This window comes from Lactuca saligna, chromosome 2, assembly GCF_052625555.1.
Source record: "Lactuca saligna cultivar CGN05327 chromosome 2, ASM5262555v1, whole genome shotgun sequence".
Taxonomy (NCBI): domain Eukaryota; kingdom Viridiplantae; phylum Streptophyta; class Magnoliopsida; order Asterales; family Asteraceae; genus Lactuca; species Lactuca saligna.
This window is the reverse complement of record NC_136418.1, coordinates 104,918,925-104,932,006: the sequence shown is the minus strand read 5'-3', so window position 1 is coordinate 104,932,006 and position 13,082 is coordinate 104,918,925.

The window sequence follows — 13,082 nt, the reverse complement described above, 5'->3', positions numbered from 1 at the left end:
CTTCTGGCGACTCTGGGCTGTCAGCAACCTTTGTCTGAACTTATGAATCTACACAGTGGTCTTCAACACTATCTCAGTGCCACTTATCATTCACTGCCCCACCTCTCCGCAACAAATGGGAGTCTAACACCTTCTCCCATGAATAAGGTGAAAGGGAGGCATACCAATACTCGAATGATAGCTGTTATTGTAAGAAAACTCAGCCAATGGCAAATAAGTGTCTTAACTTCCTCCAAAATCCATAACACATGCACACGACATGTACTCAAGCGTCTGAATCGTCTGCTCGCTATGCTCGTCTTTATGCGGATGGTATGCGGTACTGAAGTGTAACCGGGTAGTCAATTCCTCATGAAATATCTTCCAGAATCTAGAAGTAAAACACACATCTTGATCGGACACTATCGAGGTCAGCACTGCATGCCTATCTACCACCTCCCTCACATAAATCTCAGCCAATCTCTCTACAGAAGAACCCTCACTAATGGCAAGGAAGTGAGCTCTATTCTTCAGTCGATCCACAACCACCCAAATCATGTCAACTTCACGCGCAGTCCTCGACAACTTGGTGATAAAGTCCATGGAAATTTGTTCCCACTTCCACTGGGAATCTCCAGAGGCTGCAATCGACCATGAGGATGCTGGAGCTTGGCCTTAACCCGACGACAGGTCAAGCACCTCTCGACTACCCAAGCCACGTTCCTCTTCAGATAGGGTGACCAATAGTCTCTCTTGAGGTCCATGTACATCTTAGTGGGTACTGGATAGATAGAGAATCTTGATCTATCCACCTCCACCATCAGAATATGGCGAGCTCAGCTAGTGTAGGGCACCCAAATCCACCCTCGGAAAGTCATAAGCCACCGACTAGATAACAAAAACTCAGACACTTGCCATATCACCCGTTCCCTTTTGCAATTCTCCGGTCTCATGGCCTCCACCTAGGCCTCTCGAATGGTATCTAAGACTGGAGTCATCACTATCATCCTCATGCGTACATCTCGAATCGGAGCACTCTTTTCTCTACGGCTCAGGGCGTCAGCTACCACAATAGCCTTGCCTGAATGTTACAAGATCTCACAGTTATAATCTTTCACCACATCCAACCACCTCCTCTATCTCATATTTAGGTTGGGCTGATCCATGAGATACTTCAGGCTCTTGTGGTCCATGTATATGGTACACCTAACACTATAAAGTTAGTGGCACCAAATCTTGAGGGAAAACACTACTGCCCCTAACTCCAAGTCATGTGTGGGATACCTCGTCTCGTGATGCTTCAGATGCCTCGACACGTATGTAATCACGTGACCCCTCTGCATCAAAACTGCACTCATCCCTGAGCTAGATGCATCACAATAGACTACAAAGTCCTCTACTCCCTCCGGAAGGGCTAACACCGGAGGTTCGCATAATCTATGGCGAAGGGTCTCAAAAGATGCCTGCTGCTCAGGCCCCCAAACAAAAGTAAATCCCTTCCGGGTCAACTTGGTGAGAGGAACCACAATCTTGGAGAAATCCCAGATAAATCTCCGATAGTAGCCGGCCAATCCCAGAAAACTCTGGATCTCGGCACCTCCCATCACATAACTACCTCAATTTTGGCCGGATCGACCAATATCCCGCTCTGATTAACGAGATGTCCCAGAAACTGTACCTCTCGTAACCAAAAATCACACTTGGAGAAATTGGCATACAACCTCTCCGACCTCAAAACCCCAAGAACCTCTTGCAGATGCTCCTCATGCTTCTCCTTGGATCTAGAATACACTAAGATATCATCAATGAACATAATCACCGACCAATCCAACATAGTCCTACACACCCAGTTCATGAGATCCATGAATGTTTCTGGTGCGTTGGTGAGTCCGAAAGGCATCACGACGAACTCGTAATGCCCATAAAGAGTTCTAAAGGCTATCTTCTAAATATCCTCCTCGCACACTCTCATTTGGTGATACCCGGATCTCAGATCAATCTTGGAAAACCAAGATGCCCCCTGCAACTAATCGAATAGATCATCAATCCTCATAAGTGGATAACGGTTCTTTGCCGTCTAGTTGTTCAACTTCTGGTAATCAATGTATATCCGGTGTAAACCATCCGTTTTCTTGAGAAAAAGGATCGTCACTCAACATGGCGAGCTACTCGGTCGAATAAATCCCTTCCCCAACAGCTCCTGAAGATGCGATGAAAACTCCTGGATCTATGGCGGTGCAAGGCGATGACGTAACATCCTAAAAATTAGGTATATCTCTGTAATCCTTCTTCTTTTCCAAGATATCAAAAGTAGCCCAAAATAGAAAATTGTGACAAGTGGTTACGTTGGGCGCACTGAAGGGTATGTTGCACGTACCCATGGGTGTGCCTTTGATGCGTAATTAACCCAGTATGTGGGGCATACCAAAGTGTACGTGGGACGTACTGGGCCCAATCTCAAAACTCTAAATGAGACATGAGCACTATAAAAGGATATAGCCTCCATCCCAACCACCATTTGCGGAGAGTGAAAGCCTAAAAGAGCTAAACCTTCGTTCTAAACTTGTGTGTGTGTGTATTTGAGCTTGAAAGTGTCATTGTGTGCTTATGAAGAAGAAGAGAAGACCTTGAAGAGGAAATATTGGAGTCCAAGCTTTTAGATCTGAGCTAAACTGAGTGGGGAGCTTCTCACAAAGGTAAAAAGCTTCAAACTTTATCACTCTTTGGTTATGAGCATTATATAGGAGCATTTTTAGGGTTTAAGTCTCAAAGGTGGAGACTTTTTGAGCAAAGGAACTCCATGGACCTTGATCTACCCTATTTCAGTGTATCACGTGTTATAAATCCAAAAAAATCAAATCTTGTACGTTAATATTAAGTCATGCATGAGATTAGGGCTCAATGGGGAAAGATGATATGTATTTGAAATGATTAAGGACCTTTACAGCCATGCAAAGGCTTAAAGGTTTCGAATTTATGGCTTAAGAGACAGTAGAGTGTCTGGATCTGAGATATGAGCTTATGTCTTAATCTATTCAAACCAAAAATCATGAAAGTATGAAACTGGGACTTACGCTGAGCGTAATCCCAGTACGAACTACGTAGGGGGTCGAGTTCCCCAATTATGGATGCTCACAGAGTATGCCCCGTGTATAGAGCTGGTACACGCAACATACCTCCCTACAGTTGACTCTTGTTGACTTTTAAGGTTTGGTCAACATGTGGACTTTTGGTCCATTAGAGGGGTAAAATGGTCTTTTAGCCTTCTGAGAGAACATAGGAAGATATTAGTCTAGCATTGAGAGTAGGTATTGATTAAGATAATTACTTCATGTGATTAGGCAGGGGCTAGTTCATTGTTTCGAGTTCGGGGATATCGACCACTTGAGTTACTAGATATCATACGAGGTGAGTCTTCTCAATGTACCTTACCTAGAGTGGTAATTATGTGTGACCAAAAGGCCTTATGTGTTATGACGAGTATGTGATATGTATATGTTATGTCTGTAATGTGTGGCATGATATGGACCGGAAGGTTAACAATGTGTGGACCGAAAGGTCAACAATGTGTGGACCGGAAGGTCAACAGTGTATGGACCGGAAGGTCAGAAGTGTTTGGACCGGAAGGTCAACATGGTGATGACCGTAAGCTCGATAGAGTAGGATTGGAAGGTCTACTCAGATTGTGGGGCCGAAAGGCCCCTGAAACACATTGACTAGAAAGTCTCGTAGAGTTATAGCCTCGAGTGGGTTATGTGTTGTATGTGGTATTTTAGGGAACTCATTAAGCATTTATGCTTACTGTGTTATGTGATATGTGTTTCAGGTACCAGTGAGGATCGCGGGAAGGCGTCGGCATGATCTATACACACTAATAATATATTATGTATTTGAGATTCTGGGATATGTTTTACCGAGATAACATTTGATACATTTGAGTTTGAGATTACTTTATGATATATGTTATGTTTGAAAAATGAAAAATTCTTTTGAAAATTCTAGACGTTACAAGTTGATATCAGAGCCTTGGTTTGAGGCGTTCGGATACACCTTCGGGCATATCTAAACTCAAACTGAGGATTTGAGAAAGTTTTTCATAAAAGAGACAATTTTTTATAAAAGATTAAAAGATTTTGAGAAAAGCAGAATGGAGCAGTGTGTACGATCAGCCAGCACCCGAATGGTGATTTCCCAAAATACCCTTACATCATATGTTATGAGATATTATGTGATATGTTATGCATGCTAGAGAGTAGGCTTGGTATTCATATCTAGGACTAGAGTGGCCTGATTTGTGATGCCTTAGCCTAAGAGTTACTGCTACTATGAGTTACTACGAGAGTGAGTAGGCAGCAGAGAGGAGCTTACGAGAGGTCTACTAGAAAGTGAATAGTGTGTGATAATATGTAGAGTACTTGTGATCTGGAATCCTTGGAGAAGGACTTGGGGTGAATACTGATCTGGTGTGGAGGGTAGTATAGGGCCCGTACTACTGGAGACACGGGATCAGTGAGCATTCCAGGTAACAATCCTTAGGATACCAAGGAACAAGTAGGATTGGTTGATCGAGTGCGAGTATACTCGAATGACTCTCTGATTTCTTTATGTTGTGTTTCAAAGACATCATGGTTGGGACACATCACACTAGAGAGCAGCGGAGTCAGCGATAATGAGATTCGCAGGATGATTCATGATGAGGTGGCCGCAGCTATACGAGAGGCCATACCGGAGATGTTTGGGTCTATTAAGACCACAATGATTGAGACATTTAATGAGCGATACGTTGCTGTTACAGAGGTTGTTGCTGCTGCTACCACCGCAGTTGTCGCAGCTGCTAGGCCATAGGGGGTGACTCGTTGCTGTACCGAGAGTTCAGCAACATGAAGCCACCAGAGCTTGATGGGACACAAGATCTGATAGCTACGATGAGGTGGATCTCTGATGTTGAGGGATGTTTCTACATTTGTTCCTGTCCGGAGCATTTGAGATTACAGTTCGCACTGAACTAACTTCGCTTGGGAGCGAACAACCGGTGGAAGTTTGTGATGGCATATTTTACTCTTGTAGAGCTTACCGTGGTGACCTCGGAGAGGTTAACCACTATGATCAGAGACGAGTATGTTCCCTCGGTGGAGAGGGAATGTTTGGCCCAGGAGTTCTTGTCCCTCAAGCAGTGGATGGAGTCTTTGACTGTGATCACGTAGATGTTTCATGAGAAGGAGTTGTTTTGCCCTAAGCACATGTCTTCCGAGCAGGCACGCATGAGTCGATACTTAAGCATTCTAAGGAGAGACATTCAGGAGTTCGTGGTGAATTCGACGTACTAAACATTTGCCAAGCTCCAGGAAAATGCTCGGAAGAGGGAGATTGAGCTAGAGACTTAGGCCAGAGAGGAGGTTGAGTCTTAGAGGAGGGACAGGAAGCCGGTGCAGTCTCAACCAACAGCCAAGTAGGAAAAGCCCGCCGATACGAGACCTGGAGGCCAGAAGGGTCGTACTTGTGGAAAGTGCGATATGGGACATGATGGAATTTGTCAAGCAGGTGCTTGCTTCAAGTGTGGCAAGGACGGATATATAGCCAAGGATTGGCCCAAGGGATTCATGGTTTGCTTTCATTGCAACCAGACTAGCAACCAGAGATCCGAGTGCCCGCAGCTATTACATGGATCTGCCCCTGCTGCTGCACGAGCTACTGAGGGTCGGCCAGCGAAGGCCGAGGCACCGATGGCATGAGGGAGACCTTCCAGATGACAGCGGAGGAGTTCCGCACAACACTTGATGTTGTAGCTGGTATGTGTTCTTATGTTTATGCTGTATTTGAGGTATATTTGCTTAATATATGATATGCGAAGGTACTTTTCTTGTGAATTTTGTACCTGCTTTTGGGTTATTTGACTCGGGTGCGAGTCTTTCGTTTGTGTCATTAGCATTTACCCTCCATATCAACATTTGACGGGAGGCGTTGAGTCGGCCCCTGCGAGTTTCCATAGCCAATGAGCGTGCGGTTCTGGCTACGGATGTGATATGAGGATGTGTATTCGAGATCTTCATTTTGAGTTCACGATAGATCTGGTCCCGATTATGATGGGGGGTGTTTGTGCCATTGTGGGCATAGATTGGTTGAGCCGACTTGGAGCTGTTATAGACTGCGAGCGTCAAATAGTGATGATACGAGACCCTAGTGAGGGAGTGCTGACATTATATGGCGATGGTACCCGATGTCGGTCAGCATTTTGCCTGGCTACCAGAGCGAGACATAATGTACAACAAGGCTTTAAGGGGTTTGTAGCATAGGTGATAGATACACGAGTAGTTGCAGGGAGGCCAAGTTCAGTCGATAATGTTCTGGTAGTGCGTGAGTTCCCAAATGTTTTTCCCGAGGAGTTGTCGGGTGTGCCTCCCGAGAGGCAGGTGGAGTTCCACATTGATTTGGTACCAGGGCAACGCTTATCGCCAAGGCACCTTATCGCCTTGCGCCACCAGAGATGCAAGAGTTATCCTCGTAGCTTCAGGAGCTGTTGGGGAAGGGATTTATCCGACCGAGTATCTCGCCATAGCGAGCGCCAATCCTTTTTGTCAAGAAAAAGGATGGTTCACACCAGATGTGCATTGATTACCGAGAGTTGAACAAGTTGACGGTTAAGAACCGTTATCCACTACCGAGGATCGATGATCTGTTCGATCAGTTGCAGGGGGCGTCTTGGTTCTCCAAGATATACTTGAGGTCTGGATGTCATCATATGAGGCTGCGTGGTTAGGATATCTAGAATACAACATTTAGGACTCATTATGGGCATTACGAGTTCATGGTAATGCCTTTTCGGATCACCAATGCACCAGAAACGTGCATGGATCTCATGAACCGAGTATGTAGGCCGATGTTGGATCGATAGGTGATCGTGTTCATTGATGACATTCTAGTGTATTCGAGGTCCAGAGAGCAGCAGGAGGAGCATCTGAGGGAGATCCTTGGAGTTTTCAGATCGGATAGGCTTTATGCCAAATTCTCCAAGTGTGATTTCTGGTTACGAGAGGTCTAGTTCTTGCGGCACCTCATTAATCAAAATGGGATATTGGTTGATCCGGCTAAGATTAAGGCTGTTATGAGTTGGGAGGTGCCGAGATCCCCCACCGAGATTTGGAGTTTCTAGGATTGGCCGGGTACTATCGGATATTTATCAGAGACTTCTCCAAGATTGTTGTTCCCCTCACCATATTGACCTGAAAGTGTGTTGCTTTTACTTTGAGTCCCGAGCAGCAGACCTCGTTTGAGACTCTTGGGGAGAGATTATGCGAAGTACCGGTGTTAGCCCTTCCAGAGGGAATGGAGGATTTCGTCGTGTATTATGACGCATCTATATCAGGGTTGGGTGCAATGCTTATGCAGACATGGCACGTGATAGCATAGCATCGAGACAACTAAAGTCTCATGAGCCGAGGTATCCCACGCACGATTTGGAGTTGGGGGCAGTGGTGTTCGCCCTCAAGATATGGCGCAATTATTTTTATGGGGTTCGGTGTATCATATACACGGACCACAAGAGTTTGAAGTATCTAATGGATCAACCCAACCTGAATATGCGCCAAAGGAGATGGTTGGATGTGGTAAAGGATTATGACTATTAGATCTTGTACCACCTAGGAAAGGCTAACGTAGTAGCCAATGCTCTGAGCCGCAGGCTGCAGAGTCCCCCATTCGATATATATATATATATATATATATATATATATATATATATATATATATATACACACACACACACACACACATATATATATATATATATATATATATATATGAGGATAACGGTAATGAATCCGACGTTGGATACCATTCAAGAAGCCGAGGTAGAGGCTGTGATACCGGAGAACCACAAGAGAGAGCGGGTGATTAGGCTGGTATACGAGTTTGTTACCGATAGCTAAGGATTTATGACCTTTCATGGTCGGATTTGGGTGTCGTTAATGGGCGGGGCACTTAGCATACTGATGAAGTAGGCGCAAAGATAGAGATTCTTGATCCATCCCGGGGCCATTAAGATGTATTTGGACCTAAAGAGAGATTATTGGTGGCCCTGTATGTAACATCTGGATTCCTAGGTATCTTATTTTATGCATTTATATTGAGTTTTTGGAGAGAGACTTGGCGAGTAGGCGCTCAGACTCGCCAAGTAGGATCGCGGATGGTCGGAGTGATTTAATGGCGAACTCGGCGAGTCCATTCGTGGACTCGGTGAGTCCACGCTGTTTAATGAAACCCTAATTAGCGGGGTTTGGGACCTATTTAAAGGGGCTTATAGCCACCATTTGCGGCTACCATACCTCTGAGAGGAACCCTAAGAGATCCAGAGCGTTTATGAGGAATAAGAGGTCATTTTTGACATTTGTGTGGGTATTTTTGAAAGAAGAAGGTGGCCAAGGCATGAGGGAACTAAAGAGGGCGATATTCTGTGGATTTCAGAGTCTAGGGACTTCGTACTAAGGTATATATTTCAATCCTTCTTCAGTTTGGTATTTATCTTTGAGAGTTAGGGTTAGTAGCCCCTTTAGAGTATGGATCGTGCTGAAATTGATCCCTTCTTATGTTGAGACTTTGGATCTGGATCCAAAGTGGTCCAGAGACTTTAACTGCTCTTTCTTTATGAGTGTTATTGGGAGATAAGAGCTTGGGATGGCATATTAGGGCCATTTCTTCAAATAGAGCCATTAGGTCTTTCCATGGGCATCAAGATCCAAAGTTTACGTGTTTATCTTGCTTAAGGAGGCCAGATGTATGGGTTAGAGGAACAAATGTGACCTCAGGAGGTCATTTGAGTTTGAGCATGGCTTGAACTTGCCGAGTCCAAGAACAGACTTAGGGAGTAGAATGGTTTTTCCCCATGAATCACGCAGATGGTAACTCGCTTAGTTGGGTAAGTGACTCAGTGAGTCATTAGGGATTTTGAGGACGTGAGTTCATGACTGAACTCGCCGAGTCACAATTGTCCACTCGGTGAGTCTGGTCAAAAGCTTGACCGTTGACTTTGGTTGACTTTTAGGGTTTGGTTAACTTTAGAGTATTTGAGCCTTCAGAGGGGTAAAATGGTCTTTTACCCTCCTGGGAGTGCTAAGAGAGGGAATGGTCTAGCCTTGGGAAATGTGTAGATGACGAGTGTTTATTTCGTATGATTAGGTGAAGGCTAGATCCTATGTGATGGAGTCCGAGATTTCCAAATTACCGAGTTACACGAAGTGAGTCTTCTCACTATAGGTTGCCTAGAGTAGTCTTATGAGTTGACCGGAAGGTCTTATGTGCTATGTATGAGATTATGTGCTATGTATGAGATTATGTGTTACGAATGAGTTGTGTGCTATGTGATATATGTATGCTATATGATGGTATAGACCGGATCGGAGGGTCCAACGATACAGACTGGACCGGAGGGTCCAACGATTTAGATCGGGCCAGAGGGCCCAACGAGCTATGATCGGACCAAAGGGTCCAACGAGCTATGGGACTGCAGGGTCCCGCTGACACACATCTACCGGAGGATCATATAGTACCCTCGAGTGGCGTATGTGTTGTATATGGTATTTTGGGGAACTCACTAAGCATTTATGCTTACAATTGTTGTGTTATGTGTTTCAATTACTAGCGAGGACCGTGGAAAGGCGCTGACATGACCCGTACACACAGAGAGGAGATTATATATATATATATATATATATATATAGGGAAAACTACAATAAAGTCCCTAAGTATTGCCCGTCTAATCGATTTAGCCCTTATATATATATTTTTTTTGCAATTTAGTCCTAAATACCTGTAAACGTAATCAAAACGAGATATTTAATAGGTTAGCCGGTATCCCACCTTACGTGTACAAGTGAGTTTTACCCTTCCATTTCCACTGCATTCGACGTCTGGTAAATCGATTGAGAGAAAAAGATAGGGTTTTTACAGAGTGATACACGAAAGAAGTAAGGTTTTACTGAGAGAAACGAAGGTAAAACCCAATGGTTGTCGAATCAGAAGAAGTTCGCCATGAGTCATCTGAAGAATACGACTCTGAAGAATACGAAGATGATGACGAGGTGCTCGATACTGAGCACATAGATGTGGAACTGGAAGAATATGATTTCAAGACACAGGGTAAAGAGAGATGCAAGGATGCTTTCCTTAACTTCAGTTCTGATTATGAAGATAATGAAGCCGATGAAGACAATGACTTAGTTGATGAAGATGAAGAAGGGTTTGGTTCAGAAGAGGAAATCGATGACACAGCAGGGGCTAATGATCTTGATTTGGGAGATGCGGTTGGTGCAGGCTTCCCCATTCACGACCCATCAGTTAAGTGGAATAAGATGAAGCCCCTTCTTGGTGAAAGGTATGAATCACCACATCAGTTGCAACAATGTCTCACTAATTATGCTATTAAGTCGGGGTATAACATTAAATTTGCGAAGTGTGACACTGTGAGATTAACTGCCAAATGTGGTTCTAAGATGAAGTCTCAACCCTGCCCATTCAGAGTTCATGCTTCCTGGATGACTCAAGAAAGGTCTTTTCAGATTAAAACCTTAGTCGATGAGCACAAATGTGTTAGAAATTTCAATATTTCAAATTTACTGAGTCCCAGATGGCTAGCAAGACACTTTTTGAAGGAGTTGATAATGAAACCTAACTTGAAGTGTAAGGAGATGCAATCAATAATTAGGACCAAATTTCATTGTGGTGTATCTTGGTCTAAGGCTTACAGAACAAGGTGTAGAGCAATGACCATTATAGATGGTAAACTTACAGAACATTATGCTAGGGTGTGGGACTATTGCCATGAGTTACTAAGGTCAAATCCTGGTAGCACTGTCCAAGTTGGTGTCACTGTAAATCCAAATCAAACAACATACTTTCACAGGATGTATTTGTGTTTTAAAACAATCAAGGAAGGTTGGAAAATAGGGTGCCGTAGGGTAATTGGTCTAGATGGATCTTTCTTGAAAGGGACATGTAAAGGAGAATTACTCACAGCAATAGGGAGGGATGCAAACAACCAAGTTTATCCAATTGCTTGGGCAGTTGTTGACATTGAAAACAAAGCTAATTGGAAATGGTTTTTGGAACTGCTCACAGAGGATCTTAATCTGCTAGATGGAGGAGGGTTTACTGTAATTTCTGATCAACATAAGGTTTGTAATTTCTTTGCATATTTATGATTTTTCCTTAACATCATCTTATATGTTTATGTATTCATTAAATTGTAGGGATTGCTTGAAGCAACCAAAGAAGTCCTACCAAATGTGGAGCATAGACAGTGTGCAAGACACATATATGCTAACTTTAGGAAGACCTATTCTGGAGTGGAGTTCAAGAATATGTTCTGGGCAGCTTCCTTATCAACTGTAGAGAGTGAATTTCTCAGGAAAATGGATGATATAAAAGAGGTTAATCCAAATGCTTATGAACATTTGATCGCAAGAGATCCTCACACATGGTGCAGGGCATTTTTTAGGACTGATGTAGCATGTGAGGCAGTTGAAAATGGCATTGCAGAGTGCTTCAACGCCATCATATTGGATGCTAGAAAGAAACCCATTCTAGCAATGTTTGAAGAAATTAGGTTGTACATGATGGATAGGTTCTACCATATGTTACAAAAGGCAGAAAAGTGGGAATCAGTGGTTTGTCCAGCTGCTATCAAAAAAATGAACAAGTTTGGAGAGGATTTGAGGTTTGTCTTAGCATTTTTATTGTTCCTTGTTATCATTATTCTAATTTCATTGTTATGATTTCATTTAGTAATGCCATTGTAGGAATTGGAATGTGAATCCAAGTGGACCATCTATTTTTGAAGCCAGGAATGGATTAGAAGGGTACGTGGTTAACTTACAAAGCAGAGTGTGCAACTGTAGGCTTTGGGATATCTCAGGAATTCCATGTGTACATGCACAGTGTGCAATATTATTCACTAGACAAGATCCTGTTCATTTCATAAGTGAGTGGTTTCATGTGGACAGGTTCAAGGCCATATATGCAAACAATATACTACCTGTGAATGGTAGAAATTTATGGTCTAGAACATCATACATAAAGCCTCTACCCCCTTTAGCTAGAAGAATGCCAGGGAGACCAACTTAGTCTGACAGATTCACATATGAAACAACTCAATGATTACAATGACACTATTGAACAAGTTCTTCCTATGTCTATGGTAAACCCTCTATATTACCTTAATGTTTACATTCGTTTATGTTATTAATTGCTTGATGTTTTATAGGAAGAGGAGTATCCACCTCAGACAGAGACACAAGATGGGGATGAAGAAAATATCCCTGAGACACAACCAGAAAGTGAGGAAGAAGAAGAAGGCATTAATGACACCCATGAATTACCAGTACACCTTAGGATTGTGAAAAAAAGAAGGCCCTCTGAGAGGATTGTTAAAACCAAGCTGAAGAAGATGGGATGTGTTGGGACTTCTTCAAATTCACCATTGGAGTTGGATTAGGGTGTTAGGGTGTTAAGGGTAGTAAGGGTATTTTGGTACATCTTTTGTGAATGCTACTTTTGTGCATCTTTTGTGAATGCTACTTTTGTATATCTTTTGTGAATGCCCTTAAATTACTGATAACCATATTTTGTACATCTTTTGTAAACACATTGAAACATTGTGAATGCCCTTAACATGGTTGGTAATGACATATTGAGTTTGTTGTTTAATTATTTTAGCCACATTGAAACATTGTGAATGCCCTTAATATGGTTATATTTGTCAAGTGTACACCATTTATGCAAACCAAGAAGGGCACCAGCAACACCTCTGTAGTAAGATCTTGTTATTGATCTAAATGATTCTTGACCATCCTAACAAATATATAAAGAAAAAAGAAGAGATTTTTTTAAGATTTCTTTTTATAATAAATGTAACAAGAGAATAAGGTATAGAAGAAAAGAAGGAGACAAACTGTGTCCCAGATTTGGAGCTTTATTGGTTTGTTGTCAATGGTGATCATTTTAGTCCCAAATTCAACACCAATTGTTAAATCATGGTTATATTTGTCTAGTGTACACCATTTATGCAAACCATAATAACATATTGCCATTTCATTAACCGAAACATTAAACTA